This window comes from Microcaecilia unicolor, chromosome 5, assembly GCF_901765095.1.
Source record: "Microcaecilia unicolor chromosome 5, aMicUni1.1, whole genome shotgun sequence".
Taxonomy (NCBI): Eukaryota; Metazoa; Chordata; class Amphibia; order Gymnophiona; family Siphonopidae; genus Microcaecilia; species Microcaecilia unicolor.
Genome location: NC_044035.1, coordinates 133,582,752 through 133,600,813, shown reverse-complemented (window position 1 = coordinate 133,600,813; position 18,062 = coordinate 133,582,752). Strand labels below are relative to the sequence as shown.

The following is an 18,062-nucleotide window of genomic DNA, read 5'->3' as shown; positions in this document are numbered from 1 at the left end:
TCCTCAAGTACCCGTGTAAATGTTTGGTCGGTTACCGGTCACAGAAATTTGTTTTTTACGAACCTTCTCAGCTGTTATCATTTGTTACAGCAAGACAAGACGGAACTAAAGACACTTAGAAGCTCAAGTATAAATAAACCGTCACATGTCCAGTTGTGTTAATATTATTTAAAGGGATTTTTTTTTTAAGATCTCTATCCGCAAACACTCCATAATGTCATCTTGGGATCCTAGATGAGGACTTATGAGAATTAAGAATAATTATATTTTCTTCTTACATGTTCTTTATTTAATTTCTTGTATTGATTTCTCTTTTCTGTGCAAGTATTTTTGCTTGTAAACTTATTGAAAGAAATGAATGAATAAATAAATAAAAAAGTGGGTGCTCATTCTGTATGTCAGCAGATCCTGTGCTAAAATACAGGACGTCCTTTCTAAAATGCCATTCCACATCAAGAACTAGTCACTACTACTACTATGGAAGATGAAATGCTTTTTTTCTTGGTGCCTCTGAAAAATATCATTAATCTTCCAAAAAAAGAGGAGTTGGGAAATCAAAACAACTCTTCTGGATCCACTTTTCACACAGTGATAAGAGACATTTAAAAATGCTAAAATAAAGATAGGGTAGAAAAAGGGAGGGAGAGAGGTGTGATAAAGCAAACCCTAGATAAATACATGTTTTCCCATGCCTAAATTTTAAAAAATTATCATCCGTATTTTATTAATCATTATTTCTGAATGGAGGACAAACCATGCCAAAGGGCTGGGTCAGACAGTGCAGGCAAAGATGAAGGATTTTAGAGTTATTATCGCTGCCAAATACGAAAGCCAATATAATAGTTTAAAAATTGCTCTAAATACTGTAAGATTTCTGCAGTTTTCTGATATCTTAACTAAACATGAAAAAAAAATAGCTCTAATTTCCGCAGGACTCAGGAGGATATTTTTTTCTCTTAGCAAATTACCAAAGAATTTGTTGTTGGGTGTGGAAATTTACCATCTAAAAGACAAGCATGATCCTGCCTGGTGTGTAGAAAACATTACTCACAAATTAATTATACTTTTTGTATTCTCATAGCAATGAATTATTCAGCAGTGGAAAAGTTTTTTGCCCGGTGGTCATGAGGAGGAGCATGTGTTAGTGCACAAAAGCAGATTCCACTCAGAGATCACGCTACTTTTTGCTTGCTTTTGCTTTTCTTACTAAAGTGCAGATTGCTCTGCAGCACCAGAGACGACAATGGCTGGTCTCAAGAAAGGATTTGATAATTTGCAGCAACAGGCTCAGAGTGAGGTGCAGTCTGCAGGTAAGATGTTTTATGGTTTAAAAAAAAAACTATTCTCTAAAACTAGTAAAAATAGAAAAAAAAGCTAAATACTGTTAAGGTAATTAGATCTACTTGTGTGTAAAATAGTTAAGAAGGAATTGCCAATATGGTAATTAGGATGTGTTATTTTACTGTTAACCCCAATTATTAGTAACTAGATCTCATTGCATAAAATGGGACCTATGATAAAATACTGTAGGATGAGTTAACATGTCTTAAAACTACACTCCTTAGTTTCTATTCCTTTTACCTTCTATAAGGGTTCCACATAATACTGCTCACTCATCCAGCTGGAAATCTAAGAACTCAATTTGCACATCCCTAATTCTGTACGATGAACAAAGAGAATCTTTTACTAAGCCGCGCTCACGTTTTGGCGCTCGCTAAAATTGTGGGCGCGCTAAACATTAGAGACGCCAATGCATTCCTATGGGTGCCTCTAACATTTAGAGCGCCCACAATTTTAGCGCATGCTAAAAACGTGAGCGCGCCTTAGTAAAAGACACCCTCTCTTTCTTGACCTAAAAGACCAGTTTTATTTTCCAAGTTAAGAGATACCTATTAATTTCATTTTGGTTGTAGTTCCTTGCTTCACCCCATGAAAACCATGGCTAAATCATGGTCAATCAGGGTGTTTTGTTCTTAAGCTACTGTATTTTTTTTTTTTTTTTTTTGCAACTTTTATTTATAGCCCTTGTTTCCCTTTTATTCACGCTCCTCCTCACCCCAAGTGGCATAGCAGGCCAGCTCTTTTGAACTCCCATCTGTTCAAGTGCTCTTAGGAGGCACACCCTCAGCTTTGATCTTTAGCCAGCAAAGTTAACTATGGTAGAAGCAGCCGTTATCCCTCTTTCCCCATGCCTAGGCAAGCCGAAGTCCAACTGATCCTGATTTCCCAAACGCTACTACCTGAGCCATGAGACTAGCTCCTTTCCACTGTTTCTGATAATGTTTTGACAATGCCAGCATTTTCAGTGGCTGGCCCACAGTTGTGGAATAAGTTGCCAAGTCAACTGTGTCTATGTGCAGACAGGACTCGGTTTAAATGAATATTGAAGACTCGCTTTTTTGTGCAAGATTTTTCTGATAAAGGAGAGTCATATTATGCTCGACGTACAAAGTCGATGAGTGAGGATAAAAGCTGAAATGTGGAAAGACCTGGAGCTGGTTTATGTGGCATGTTATCTATTAGAATTATTGCTGGGAGACTAAGGTGGGGCTGGTAGCAACTAATGAAGTCTGTTTTTGTTTTGTATTACTTATGTATTTTATGTAAGCAGGTTAAATTTTTAAAAATAAATGAATAAATAAGACTCCTCCCCTGCTCCTAGGCTCCCTTCCAGAAACTGCTCTAATCCCCTGGCAGAATCTGGTGCCAGAAGGTCTGACTACCTGGTGCATTACAACATGTGCAAGAAGCACATGGGAAAAACCAGCAGGTCAGAAGTGCAGCCTAGCGACCCTAGGTCTGCAGATGGCTAAAAAAAGAAAAAAAAGCACAAAGCCACCAACAACTCACTCTTATGGGCTGACAGAAAAGAAGGCTGCCAGCTACCAGCTAGATACAAACAGTGATGCACTATTAGGAACAGCAAGGGGAAAATTTCATACAGCCATTTACTGTATATTCTCCCTTACTGTTACACCTTTCCCCTGGTTGGTTGGTTGGTTGGTTGGTTGGTTGGTTTGTTTGTTTGTTTTTGCAAACAAATGATTTCCTAGTAAAGAGGAAATCATTTGGGGTATCCTCACCCAAATCTTCTTCCACTCACAACAAACTGGATCAATAAAAAATGTATGTAGTCTCAAATCCTTTTTTATGGGGCCCCTCCCAATTAATGAGCACACTACCAAAACCCTTATCCACACTCTTATCACCTCTCGATTAGACTACTGCAACTTGCTTCTCACAGATCTCTCACTAAGCCATTTCTCTCCCCTTCAATCTGTTCAAAACTCTGCTGCATGACTTATATTCTGCCAGTGTTGCTATTCTCATATTAGCCCTCTCCTCAGGTCACTTCATTGGCTCCCTATCCATTTCCACATACAGTTCAAACTCCTCTTATTGACTCACAAGTGCATTTACTCTACAGCTCCTCAGTACCTCTCCACTCTTATCGCTCCCTACACTCCTCCCCGGGAACTCCATTAATCAATTAATCTCTCTTATCTCTACCGCTCTCTTCCACTGCGAACTCCAGACTCCATTCCTTTAATCTTGCTACACCATACGCCTGGAATAGACTTCAAGAATCAGTACATCAAGCTCCACCTCTGGCCATCTTCAAATCTAGGCTAAAAGCCCACCTTTTTGAGGCTACGTTTAACTCCAAACCCCTATTCACTTGTTCAGTACCCATGTCTGTTTTATCATTCCCACCTTAAGTAATTCCCTTATCCCTTATTTGTCCTGTTTATCTGTCTTGATTAGACTGTAAGTTCTATTGAGCAGGGACTGTCTCTTACATGCTCAGTGTACAGCGCTGTGTACATCTAGTAGCGCTGTAGAAATGATAAGAAGTAGTTGTAGTAGTAGTAGTTGATAACTTCCTCCTAGACACCTGTTAACACAAGGAAAAGTAGAGTCTGCCCCTACTACACAGGACTTGTCTGCTTGTGCTCAGTGGGCACATCTGAAAGACATCTTGATTTCCCATGATGAATAGTAGTCTTTGTGAAAGGAGGGAATGGCAATTGATACTTTCTTTCTATTTTAGCACCACATGTCCATGGTTCTCTACTGTTTAGTTTTTATAACCTTACAAGGCATGCACATATCTGCTCAAATACCTGTAAGAGAGAGTCCCTGCTATCTAGATCTTATAACGTAATCTATACTGAACATTTTGGGAAATTTGTTACCTTAAACATAATTAAAATCAATAAAGCTATGCCAGGACCAGGGAATGGGGCAAGTCCTAGAATCATGTTCTGTTGTGGCAGCAGCAACAGCAGAGGACAAAAATGAGAATTCAGGAGTGGAGGAGTGGCCTAGTGGTTAGGGTGGTGGGCTTTGGTCCTGGGGAACTGAGGAACTGAGTTCGATTCCCACTTCAGGCACAGGCAGTGACTCTGGGCAAGTCACTTAACCTTCCATTGCCCCATGTAAGCTGCATTGAGCCTGCCATGAGTGGGAAAAGTGTGGGGTATGAATGTAACAAAAATAAAATCTGCCAACTTTCCCCAAAGCCCACTTTTCCTTCTTTATTGGTCACTGTGAACAGTGCTTTCATCTCTCTGGGTCATTTTACTTTATTTAGATTTTGCTCATACCTTTTTCAGCAGTAGCTCAAGGTGAGTTACAGTCAGGTATTCTGGATATTTCTCTGTCCTAGGAGGGCTCACAATCTAAGTTTGTACCTGAAGCAATGGAGGGTTAAGTGACTTGCCCAAGATCACAAGGAGCAGCAGTGGGATTTGAACCAGCAACCTCTGGATTGCAAGACCAGTGCTCTAACCACTAGGCCATTCCTCCACTCCTTGTAATCTTGAACTAACCTTGAACTAACCTTGATGCCTCTCTCCTTCTCTACACATGACCAAAACACTGCTAAAAGTGTGGGTTTTTTTTCCTTTTCAACATTGCTAAAATCCATTCCTTCCTTTCTGAGCTGGTCCAAAAATACTCATCCACTCTCTCACTACCTCACACCATAGGCAACAGCATTTCATAGGTGTGCTCGATATTGGTGGTGTTCATCCCCCACTGGCACCTATAGAGCCTCTTAAACTACAGCAACTTACTCTACAGGTCTCCTGTAGAACCATCTTTCTCTATTACAGTCTATTCAAAATGCAACGGCAGACTTATTTCCCTTCAGTGTCACTATAACCATCTGGTGAGTCATTCTTATATATGCCTGTTTCCTCCACTGCAAATTCTTGACTTAAACAGACTTATTTAGTCAATGCCTCATGGTCCTTCTGTGGCTATATCGAGATCCAGACTTTAAAAAAAAAAAAAATCACCTTTTTGAAGCTGTTTTTACATCTTGGCCACTTCTCACATTACACTAGAATCTCATTTGCCATGTATGTTTGACTTGACTTGATTGTTACTTCTATGAATAAGAGAATGTCTCTCTTATACATCTGTACAGTGCTGTGTATGCTTGCTAGCACTTCTGAAATTAGTAATAATAGTAACAATAGTAGCAGTAGCTGCACAGGTCTTGTTGCAGCCCTGCCTCCTTTGCAGAGAGTTTGCTAGGTAACAGCAAACGTGTGGAAGAGGATGGGGTATGGACAGGGCCTGTGCAACTGGCATGCTGTGCGCTGAATCTATATGCTTTGCTGTTGCACTATGAAGAACAAATCTATTGCATTCCTAGAGTCTCACCATAAGTAGCTATGCGAAAGCAGAACTCACTGTATGAACATAAGTGTAGCAGGCATACCCCATGTATAATCCTACAGGCTAGGTAGTGCAGAGATGGAACCCTTCATGAGCTAATGATGTTTCATTTCATTTTCATTTATTAAAATGTATATTCCGCATTTATCCAAAGTGAGCCAAAACGAGGCACATGGGTGACTGTGTGGCAGCAGAGGTACATCCATATTATAAAAAGGTCACACACAAACATCTATGTATAGGAATAGCCTAATGGTTAAAGCAGCCAGCTATGGACCAGGGCAGAGATCCACAGGTTGCTTAAGTCCTACTGCAGCTTTTTATGAGCACTCCAGGGACAGAAAAATACCTACTGTGACTTATATTATCTCCATGCAGTGGAGAACTGCTGTGAAGAGCTGGAGGTGGTAGAAAGCAGCAGTAAGGGGAAGAAAGGCTGGGTAATGGGGACAGAGGCTTGGAACACAGCTGTGGAGAGAGGAATAAAGAGGCTAGAAAGAGGTGAAAGGAAGCTAAGGAGTTACTGGCAGGAAGAGAGTATTTTGCTATGATGGGCTGAAAGGGGAAGAAGGGAGCTGTAAGAGGAAGAGTGGCTGGGTGATGGGGACAAGCTGAGAGAAGAGATATAAGGAGAGGAATAAGAAAGGATAAGTGAACTGAAAGGATTACTGCCTGAGAGGAAGAATGCTGTGAAAGTCTAGAAAAAGCAGAAAGGAGAAAACGTAAGAATAGCAATACTGGGTCTGACCAACGGTCCATCTAGTCCAGTATCCTGCTTCTAACAGTGGCCAATCCAGGTCACAAATACCTGGCAGAATCTCAAATAATAGCAACATTCTATGTTACCAGTCCTGGGGCAAGTAGTGGCTTCCCCCATATCTATCTCAATAGCAGACTATGGACATTTCCTCCAGGAACTTGTCTAAACCTTTTTTAACCCAGATATGCTAACTGTTGTAACCACATCCTCCGGCAATGCGTTCCAGAGAATAATTATTCATTGAGTGAAAAAAATATTTCTTCCTGTTTATTTTAAAAGTAGTACCATGTAACTTCATTGAGTGTCCCCAAGTCTTTGTAGTTTTTGAAAGAGTAAAAAAGTGATTCCCTTTTCCCTGTTCTACACCACTCTGGATTTTGCAGACCTCTATCATATCCCCCCTCAGCCATCTCTTTTCCAAACTGAAGAGCCCTAATCTCTTTAGCCTTTCCTCATATGAGAGGAGTTCATCCCCTTTATCATTTTGGTTGCCCTTCTTTGAAGCTTTTCTAATTCCGCTATACCTTTTTGAGTATGGCAACCAGAATTGCATGCTATACTCAATGTGTGGTCGCATCATGGAGCAATACAGAGGCATTATACTATTCTTCACCTTGTTTTCCATCTCTTTCCTAATTATTCCTAGCATCCTGTTTTGACTAAGGTAGACCCTAGCATCAAGTAACTATGATTTGGATTATTCTTCTGCATTTGTCCACATTAAATTTCATCTGGAAAGGGGAGGAAGGCTCATGATCGATACAAGTACTAGTAATGGAGCTGTGGGGAGAGGAATAGAGAGGTCTAGAAAGGAGGATTGAAGGGGGTTTCAGACAGGGAGAGAGAATTCTGCTGTGAAGGGCTAGAAGAAACAGAAAGTAATTGTAAGAGGAAGAGAGGCTGGGTTTTGGGGAGAGAGGCTGGGAGTGGAGTTGTGGGCAGGAATAGAGAGGGCTACAAAGAGGTAAATGGGAATTGAAAGTGGTTATTAGTTGGGAGAGAGAATGTTGCTGTAAAGAGCTGACAGTGTCTGAAAGCTCTAATGGGAAGATAGGCTGAGAGATGGGGACAGCTTCAAATAGCCCCTACCATTGGGTGGTCCTGGGCATTTTGCCAGGCTCACTCAGTTGTAGCTGGAGTGTAACTGTGTGTGATTGGGAAAAAGGGCCTGAGAGAAAGGTGAGAGGAAAGAGATGTCATTTGGAGGAAAGATCTCCTTAATCGGCCTAAAGTATCAGCAAAGGTATCTTTGAATGTACTACTACTACTACTACTACTTAACATTTCTAGAGCGCTACTAGGGTTACGCAGCGCTGTACAATTTAACAAAGAAGGACGGTCCCTGCTCAGATGAGCTTACAATCTAAAGGACAAAATGTCAAGTTGGTGTAGTCAAGATTTCTGAGTATAGGTGTGGTGGTTAGGTGCCGAAGGCGACATTGAAGAGGTGGGCTTTGAGCAGTGATTTGAAGATGGGCAGGGAGGGGGCTTAGCGTATGGGCTCAGGGAGTTTGTTCCACGCTTGAGGTAAAAATAATGTAGAAAATAATCAACCCAGCTGTTTTGTTGTTATTAGTAACTTCACTTCTCTTTGGATTTAAAAATCAAATACAAAAACTCTTCAACTTCTTAAACCTTATTTATTGTTGTTAATTGTACAAATTTCTTTTATTACATCCAATGTCTATAAAATTGCTTAAAAGCCTTCAATATCAGTGCAATTCTTTCACATCTTTTTTGTATATTTTATACATCTTAATTAGCAGTGCACGGATGCCTCCACCTACATGCGGCATGTTTCGCAAATTGCTGCCTCAGGGTGTGGTCTGTTCAACTTAAGCACAGGAAAACTCACTCGTACTGCATCAATGCCTGCCAATATGGTACCGATGCAAGACGAGTGAGTTTTCCTGTGCTTAAGTTGAACAGACCACACCCTGAGGCAGCAATTTGCGAAACATGCTGCATGTAGGTGGAGGCATCCATGCACTGCTAATTAAGATGTATTAAATATACAAAAAAAAGGTGTGAAAGAATTGCACTGATATTGAAGGCTGAAGGCTTTTAAGCAATTTTATAGACATTGTATGTAATAAAAGAAATTTATACAATTAACAACAAACAATAAATAAGGATGATTTTCTAGTGAAAAGGGTTCAGTAAGTTGGTCGAAGAGTTTTTGTATTTGATTTTTAAATCTAAAGAGAAGTGAAGTTACTAATAACGACAAAACAGCTAGGTTGATTATTTTCTACATTTGGAGGGAAGAGACATTAAAGTGAGAAAAAGGTGAGAAGTGGCATGAGGGGGTCAGATAAGAAAAGATAGAGAGACAGATTTTGGAGAGACAAACATATGAAGTGAAGAGTAATAAAAGAAATGAGAAGACTGGAAAATAATTCATTAAAGATAGCATGAAGGCAGAGAGGAAGCATAAGAGAAAACCAAGAATAAGCAGAGACAGAGGATATAAGACAAACGATAGACACAAAGGTTTGAAAATTGTTTTAGTTTAGTAAACATTTTTGTGCTAGCTGACCTAGGTCAAGGGTGAGGAAAAGCTAGTATTTGCCATTCTCCTCCAGCCTCACAGTCACCAGGAAAAATAAGCTATTTTACTGATGGGACATGGGGAAACAGAGGAAATTTGGACAGAATGTGATGCCATGTTCTAAAAAGGTTTTCTTATGGAGAGGACCTATAATCAAGTCTCAAACTGAAATAAATGGAGAGGAACATCATTTTCCTTTTTCACAAAAATAAAACAATTGTCATATTTGAGTGTGGGATATGGATAAGCCAGGCTGGCCTGCTAAGGGATATGACTGTCGTATGGATAGGCGGTGAGTGGAAGGGGGGAAGGGAGGAGAATAAAAGTGAGGAGTAAATTGATGGGGAAGAGTAGGGGAGAAAGGGCTAACTTTCAGTGCTTCTCTAGCTCTTCATTTAGCCTCAAGTATTTCCAGTGTGTGCACTAGCTGCTGTGCCTTACATACATCAAAGTATGGCCTGGCCAGTTGTGCACATGACCCTGCCATACTTTGTTTTCCTTTTTACAGACATGGTAATGTGTGCTGAGTTGAGCGCCCCCAATCATTTTGAAACATTGGCTCCTATGTTTCCAGGTAAATCTTGATCCTTGTCTTCCTGTTGCCCATAATGTAGATACATTTAATTAAAGAAATAGAAAACGCAAAAAAAAAGAAAGTGCAATGAGCAAAACATACAGAGGTTTCTTACACACACACAAAAACTAGTAAGAACTTCATCCTGACTATCAAGCATGATAGTGGAAGTATCATGTCATGGATCTGCTTTGCTGCATCAGAACCAGGATGGCTTGCTATCATTGGCGGAACCACGAATTCTGCTTTACATCAGAAAATTCTAGAGGAGAATGTCTGGCCATCTGCTTTTTAAGCTGAACCTGAGACAAAAAAAAAGGTTCTATGACAAAACAATGACCCTGAACAGTCAAGTCTAGACTTGACTGTTCAGGGTCATTGTTTTGTCATAGAACCTTTTTTTTGTCTCAGGTTCAGCTTAAAAAGCAGATGCTCTAGTGGTTAGAGCACCAGTCTTGAAATCCGGAGGTGCCCAGTTTAAATCCCACTGCTGCTCCTCCTTGTGATCTTGGGCAAGTCACTTAACCTTTTCTTGCCTCAGTTACAAAACTTAGATTGTGAGCCCTCCAGGGACAGGGAAATAACTAGCATACCTGAATATAACTCACCTTGAGCTACTACTGAAAAAGGTGTGAGCAAAATCAAATAAATTAAATGGATGTGATTTGGATTGGCTGTATCAAAGTCTTAACGTAAACTTTATTAAAATGTTGTCGCAACTTTTTCATACTTATTGTTGAATCTTAGGGCCCTGTTTACTAAGCAGCGTTATAGGTGCGTTAACGTCTTTAACACGCATTAATCATGTACGCGCCTACAAAATCCCTATAGGTGCCTACATGGTTAATGCACATGCTAATTGTAGGCATGTTAAAAATGCTAACACGCCTTAGTAAACAGTGCCCTCACTCTTGAATACATTTTTTAAAAAGCTATTTATTCTATAAGGTTATCTTTCTCTCTTAATCAAAATGTCATTAAATCCTAAATCGTGCTGAAACAGTAGACCACAAACTTTTTCTCAGTAGTGCAAGTTCAATATTATTGTGAGCTCTTGGGCTATGAAAGCAGTTCAGGAATTCAGTACTGAACCTTCTGAGGTCCCGATGCAGTAAGCTGCCCTATCCTTCAGCCCAGTGGTTTACTCCTGATTCCTGCACTAATCTTACTGTCAATGTGGTATGAAATTTTAGCATGGGAAAATCAACAGTAAAACCACTGCATTTTACATTGCTCCCAGTGTAAGAAACTGCATTAAAATCTAGAACGGTTTTTGTACTCTTCCTGTAGCATTGAACCTTGGAGTAAAGTTGCAGTGCTGGAATAAAAGGGTCATCTAAGGGGAAGACATGAAAAATCCTGGGTTTCACCATTGATCAACACTTATCACTCGAGTCGCAAGTTTCTAAGATAGTCTCGGGTGTCTTCCATGCACTGTGGTTAAAATGGTTGTGCTTTCTTCCCAAGCTCCATTCTTCACACTATTACCCGATCTTTGGTACTATCCAAATTTGATTATTATAATTCCAAATATGTGGGAATTAGTATTTTCTTCCTTTAAAAATTACAAACAGCACAAAACACCGCTACTTACCTTGTATGCAGCGCTTCTCGCTTTGCAAAGGCTTCCCCTCTTTTAAAATTGCACTGGCTTCCCATAAATGCCAGGATCATCTTTCAAATATGTGTGACTGTATACCAAATTCTCGTCTATCACCCTCTTACATGCAATATCTAATTGACTGATTTATTTATAGCACTTGATATACTGCAATTGATCCTTGAGATGACTATGCGGTTTACAATTTCTATTTCAGGTACTTTGCACTGTCCTTATTGGGCGCACAATCTAAGTTATATATTGTACCTGGGGCAATGGAGGGCTAAGTGTGACTTGCTCAGGGTCACACAGAGTTCCCCAGGATCTCAACCCACTGCTGACTGTCAGGCAGCGGCGGAAATCAAACCCAGCTCCCCAAGTCTGCAACCTGTTACACTAACCATTAGGCCACTCCTCCACTCCAATTTACCTTCCTGTAACACAACAACAACCTCTAAAGAATACCTCAAGCTCCATTATCCAATTACAAAAGATTCCTTACAAATCAATTCTTGTCGCAGACTTCACATATCAGAGTACACAAACTTTGGAATTCTCAAATAATCATCTATACATCTTAGTTGCTTAGGCAGAGATTTTGCAAATTATTAAAGGCCTTTCTGCTAAGTACTCATCTTATTAATAGATAATAAACTAATGTTGTATTCTTATTTATTTCAACTTAACTCTGGCCTCAGCTTCATAGTAAACATCTGATTATTCCTGAAATGTTAAAATGTTACATTTTATATGAATGTGTTCTAATTTGGTGTTTTTCTTGTATGTAAGCCACATTTAATCCAATACTGTTTGGAATAATGTGGGATACAAATGTCATAAATAAATAATTAAATAAGAATAGTATGTCACCTCAGATTACCCAAGATCCTTTGGGAACACCACTTCTCACCCCCTACTAAAGAATCCCCTGGTGGCCCAAATTGGACCCCTAGGTTTTCCACCCCTGAAGATCTCCCTGGTGGACCATATAGCCCCCTTGTATCTCTCATCCCTCGCGCTGACCTCCCTCTCCCCCCAAAAAAGTCTGGTGGCCCAAGTAGGTTCCTGGACTTCCCAACTTCTATGATCCCCCCCCCCCCAAAACCCACCCTGTTAACTCAAGTGGACTCTTAAACCCCTTGTGCATGCTCACCGGAAAAGTGCATGCCATCAAATCATGGTGTGTACCTTCCTGCTAGTGAGTGTTATATAAGTGGTCACTTATGCACTTAAATGTCTAGAATATCACCTACTTATGCACCTTCCTGCTGCTTAAAATTAGACAGCTCCTTATGGAATTACGCTCATGTGACTGTGGCAGTACTTAGCCCTGGAGGTCTGAGAGGCGAATAAAAGGCATGCATGTATTCCAGGGAAAAAAAATTATTTCTAGACAGGATGGAAGGAGGGCATTAATAGGGCATCTGTGCATCTTTTACACAGTTGTAGCTGTTTGGGAGTTTAGTTCTGTTCTCCCTCCAAAGGTCATAAAGGCTTTAGTTAAATCCAGCTTTTTATTTCTAAAATCATTGTTTCAGATTTTTATAAGCAACGGCGAAAGGACATGGTTACATTGAAATCATAAGCTAAAGAAAGCTTTTGGGATTCAGTCACCCCGTTGTCCCATGGACAAACCATGTGAAAGAAGCTATTAAACTAATGTTGTGCTTCCTCTGTGAGACCATTAATTTGTTTGGTAATGTGTTTACAGTATTTTCAAGGCCTTCCATTGCATTGTGATGTCTATAAGTTGCACTGGCATTAAACATGTAGTCTGAGATGTTACAAATCTAGATAGAGTTTTGCACCTGTTTGTAACAAAAATTAGTATGAGAATAATATTTTAAATTTCACCAGTATTTATAGAAATGTTCTAATGCATTATTCTTTTCTTGATGATTGCAGCATGCCAAGGTCAGCAGGTCGTGCAGGACTGCATTGATAAGGGAAAGGAGGTTGGCCAACAAGGTACAGATGACAAAATACTAATACGGTGAACTAACAATATCCTGGGTAGCTTAAAACCCTTGTACAATCAGGATCAGTGCTAGAATATTAGATGCCCTAGTTGAAATGTTAGTGTTGTGGTTTCTTCTCCTCATTGCAACCATCTCTGGCATAAAAAAAAATTGTACCTGCACAAGTGTTGTTCAGTGTACATGACATAAAAGTTCTGGAGACCCCTCCTAAACTAACACAAACTGTCCACGACTAGGCACTTTGCAGGGAAAACAAAACTCAACAAAAGATATACTCCAAACATATACTGGTTTATATTCAAAGCAATTTATGCAGGTAAGAGAGGCTCCTGTCCACTTAAATCACACTCAGCAGGCCAGCCACTGTTATTCAACAGTATTTAACCAGCAAGTGTCACTGAATATTGGCTGTGACCGGCCATTTTTGAAGTGGGCCAGAGAGGGGCATTCAGAGGGCGGAGTCAGTGACGAGTTGGCAGCTATGTAGGTGCTGGCAATATTCAGTGCCAGCGCCCGCACAGTTAAGCGATCAAATAAGAACACATAAATAGCAGTTCTAATTTTGGTATTTAGTTATGCAGGTGCCAGCACTGAATCTCAAGCTGGCACTCACATAGCTTTCAGGTACCGGCCTGATCCCCTTTCCCTTTCCCTTTTCTTCTCCCCCCCCCCCCCCCAAACATCCACAAAGCCCGTTTCAATCCTTTTTCCTCTCTCCTGAATATCCACAAAGTCCCTTATGATTCCCCACCCCTTCCAGGATCATGTTGGGCCTACTTGCTCAATTCCTGGTAATCTACAGGCAATGCCCACTCACTCCTCTAGTGGAGGCCTTGCGGTACTCCTGCAGGTAGGCCAGAAGTTATTCTGGGGAGAGGGGGTGTAGTGGATGTTCGGGGGGGAAGGGTGTTTGGAAGGGGCTTTGTGGATGTTTGGGGGGAAAGAGGTCAGAAAGGGCTATTTGGATGTTCAGGGGGAAGGGAGATAAGGAGGGGCTAGGTGGATTCAGGAGAGGTGGGACAGAGGGGAAGGGGGATCAGAATCTTGGGGAGAGGGATACAGGACCTTGCCAGATACCCTTATGCGGGTCCTGGCCAATATTCAGCCAGGGTCTGCGTAAAAACTGGCACCTAGCACAGACCGAATTAGCCCCGGATATTCAATGCCGAGGCCCAGACATAGCCCGGCATTGAATATCTGGGGCTAATTTTGCCTGCAGCCAGTGGCGCATTTATTCAAGGTGTATGTGTTACGTATACACCCCCTGTCAGACCCGGCCCCCCCACCCATGCCTTAAAATCATCTCTGCTCCAGTCTTTGCCGGGGCAGCACCAGCGGCACTCATAGGCTGCCTGTGTTCTGCATTGAGACTTTCTCTCTGAAGCGGCCCGCCCCTTCTAACGCAACTTCCTGTTTTGAGAAGGGCAGGATGGTTCAGAGAGAAAGTCTCAGGCAGCCTATGAGTGCCTGAAGTGCTGCCCTGGCAGACTGGAGCAGAAGTGATTTTTAAGGTACTGGGGGGGAGGCGTACACACCCCCTGTCAAAAACTCCTGGCTATGCCACTGACTGCCGCAGGTTGAATATTGCCAGGATACTGTTTAGCGAACCTGCCAACCAAAATAGCACTAACTCCCAGCACTCAAAAATCCTGATAGACCAGCCACTCTAATACCGATACACCTCCTATTGTACTTTAATAAAGAATCTGCAACACTTTCAGATGGCCCTGGATTAACCATTAAGCAAAATAAGCACCTGCTTAGGGCACCAGGGAAGTGGGGCATACAGAGGTTTTCCCCTAACTAGAATGGTTTTAACTCTTTCACTGCTGTCTGCCATTATCTAACATGAATTTCAGTGCTTTCTAATCACTATAAATATATATGATGTTTTGTTTCATACAATAATGATATTTCTCAGCACTTATTGAGTCTTAATGTATTTTCAGTTAAGCAATGGGCTGTATAGCACCATTGCTGGGCTGTGCTTAGGGCATCAGTTGGATTTAATCCAGTCCCTGCTGTCAGATAACAGATTTGCAGGCATCATTACTCAACGTAAATTATTTCACCTAGTAATAGAACTCAATGACACTGTCCATAACATTTAACAGAAGGAAATCAGTTCCCAGGTATGTGAGAAATCAAAACCAGCAAACTGTCTGTTCCCTTCCACCTCCCCTCCATTGCCCTTTGTGTAGTTCAAAGAACTAAGGGCGTCTTTTACTAAGGCGTGCTCACCTTTTTAGCGTGTGCTAAAATTGTGGGCATGCTAAACGTTAGAGACGCCCATAGGAATGTATAGGAATGCTAAACATTTTGCATGCCCACAATTTTAGCGCACTTCAAAAACGTGAGCTCACCTTAGTGAAAGGCCCTCTTAAAATTTCTTCAGCCCTACACTGCCCCTAGCTTCTTTGACTGGTAATGCATATGCACCCATTGTATAAGACTGAATCCAGCACTAGGTGTTGGGACATGAAACAGGTTGAGAATCACTGGCTCAAGAATGTCAAATCAGAAATCAGAGCTTCAATAGCTCTGAACTTTTCATATTTCTCACACACTGCTGAGACCTCCCCCTGCTGAGATATAAGTTTTTAAACTTCAGATAGGTTGATTTTTCACCTCATGTGCATTCTTTCAGCCATATTATCTCATTTTTCTATAAATTACCCAGTGGGTGGGCTCGATAAGTAATAATAATAAGAAAAAATATTGCATTTTTCTCACCCACTTGTTTACCTTCCCAATATTAAGTGCATCAAATGTATGCCATTCTCAGTTTTCAAAAATTGAGGAATTGTGGAGGGCAGTTCTATAATGAGGCTTCTATTTAGAGTCTATTCTATGAGGGAAAGTAGGCACCTATTTACCTATATGGAATAGGAGATTAAGAGAGTATGCATCCATGAATGCAGTTAGGTGCAAATGCTTGTGCCTAAATTCCAGAGATACGCATTTAACTTATGGTATTCTATAAGTTACATGCTTGTGAGTCCCACTCAGACTCCATCCTGCACACACCCACATGTAAAATATATGATATGGAGGATATATGTATATTTACAGAATACCTCATAGCTAGACTTTTTTTTTTTTTTTTACATATGTGCACATATACACAGATACAAGCTGGTATTTTAATCATTTAGGGGCCCTTTTACTAAAGAGTCACCGAGCAGCAACAGGCTTCCCGCATGGTAACCTGGAACTACCGTCGGCCCAGTGAGGGTGCTGGTGGTAGTTCCACCCCCAGCAAGTACCACTTCTGGCGCTAGCAGATATATTGCAAAACAATTTCTGCTGGAGATTACCCAGTGGTAATGGGGCAGCATCACACGCTACCCAGTTACCACCGGGTTAGCATGGGAGCCCTTACTGCCACCGCAATGGGTGGCGGTAAGTGCTCTCCACCCTGATATTGCCACGTGGCAAGTGCAAACTTACCGCATGGCCATTTCATTTTTGGTTATTTTCACCCACTACGGGTAAAAGGGGCTCTGACGCATGGCAAAAACGGCTACCTTCATTAGCGCAGGACCCCTTTTACTGCACTTAGTAAAAGGGCCCCTTATTCACATACAGTAGTACCTCGGTTTTCGTTGACGTCGGTTTTCGTCGGTTTCGGATTTCGTTGATTTTTTTGACGAGAAATTTGTCTCGCTTTTCGTTGGTTGCCTCAGATTTCGTCGAAAAAGGACGTCCATCTCCCAATTTGTATCAGAAGATGGACGTCCTTCTCCCGATTTTGGGCGTCCTCGTTAATTGCCTCGGTTTTCATCGGTTTTAGATTTCACTGATTGTTTTCGGACGGATTATCGACGAAAACCAAGGTTTCACTGTATTTGGTACATAAATGTTAGCATTTTCTTTATAGAATTATTCCCATGGTGGCCCCAGATTAAAAGCCAACCTGGAACCTCCATTTACCAGGTGAATAACTTGTACTCATGGGTTTGACAATACTACTGTATGTTTAATGGAAATGAATAAGAATGCAATGGACACAGAAGTTAGTTAACACTGAGACAGAATATATTATTTTTTCCCTTTTGAGTGTTTTCACTGGGGGGCATAAAAAAAAACAATAATGTATATGTAAGATAAAAGTTGGGATGCTATGAGGCTTGTACATTGGAGGAAATGGTCTATTAGGGTTACTAGGCTGGAATCGCCTTCCACAGAATTTGAGAGATCAACCTTCATTGTTGCCAAATAGGAGGAAATTGAAGACGTTATTATTTGGCCAGACCCATGGAGCCCATCATTTCTACCTTGTTTGTACTTTTATCTTTTCTGTTTTAATATATTTTTTCTTACTTTTATTGTTTTGTTTTTTTAACCCATTTTGAATACTTTTCTCCATAATAATAGTATAAAATGTTATAAAAAATAAAATGCTTGCCACTGTTGATTTATACAATGCTGTGGCATCCATCCCTTCTTACCACCTACCAGACACATTAATGTTTTTGTTGTTGTTGTTGTTTTCTAGTTGTAGATCAAGTATCTCAAACTGTCCAACATGCCTGTGAGGACGTGACAGGTCAAGTGAAAAGCCACATACCCGGTGGACTAAAAAAGTGAAGAGCAAGCACACTTCTGAAAACTATTCCTTCACTGTTGCTGAATAAACATTTTGAAATCTAGGTGAATTGCAACATTGGCTTCTTTATTTTTGAAAGACCTTCTTAAAGCTGAAACTTCTTTTCCTTCTCTAACATGTAGTTTAACTGTGTCTCTAATATCAAAACAGAGTGGAGGAGTAGCCTTGGGGTTAGATCAGTAGGTTGAAAATCAAGGAAATTTCACTGTTCTTGTGAGCTTTGAGCAAGTGACTTCACCTTCCACTGCCTCTGGTACAAACTTAGGGCTGTGTATTTTATTGTTACTGGGGCCTGTTTACT

General features: G+C 40.8%; 1 long non-coding RNA gene across 1 annotated transcript; it reads left to right on the top strand.

The window, feature by feature from the left end:
* Positions 1-1,165: 1,165 nt before the first annotated feature.
* Positions 1,166-17,804, top strand: LOC115470271. Its single transcript, XR_003942153.1, has 3 exons — positions 1,166-1,310; positions 13,079-13,141; positions 17,651-17,804. It is a non-coding gene; the product is annotated as an uncharacterized LOC115470271 (long non-coding RNA).
* Positions 17,805-18,062: the final 258 nt, after the last annotated feature.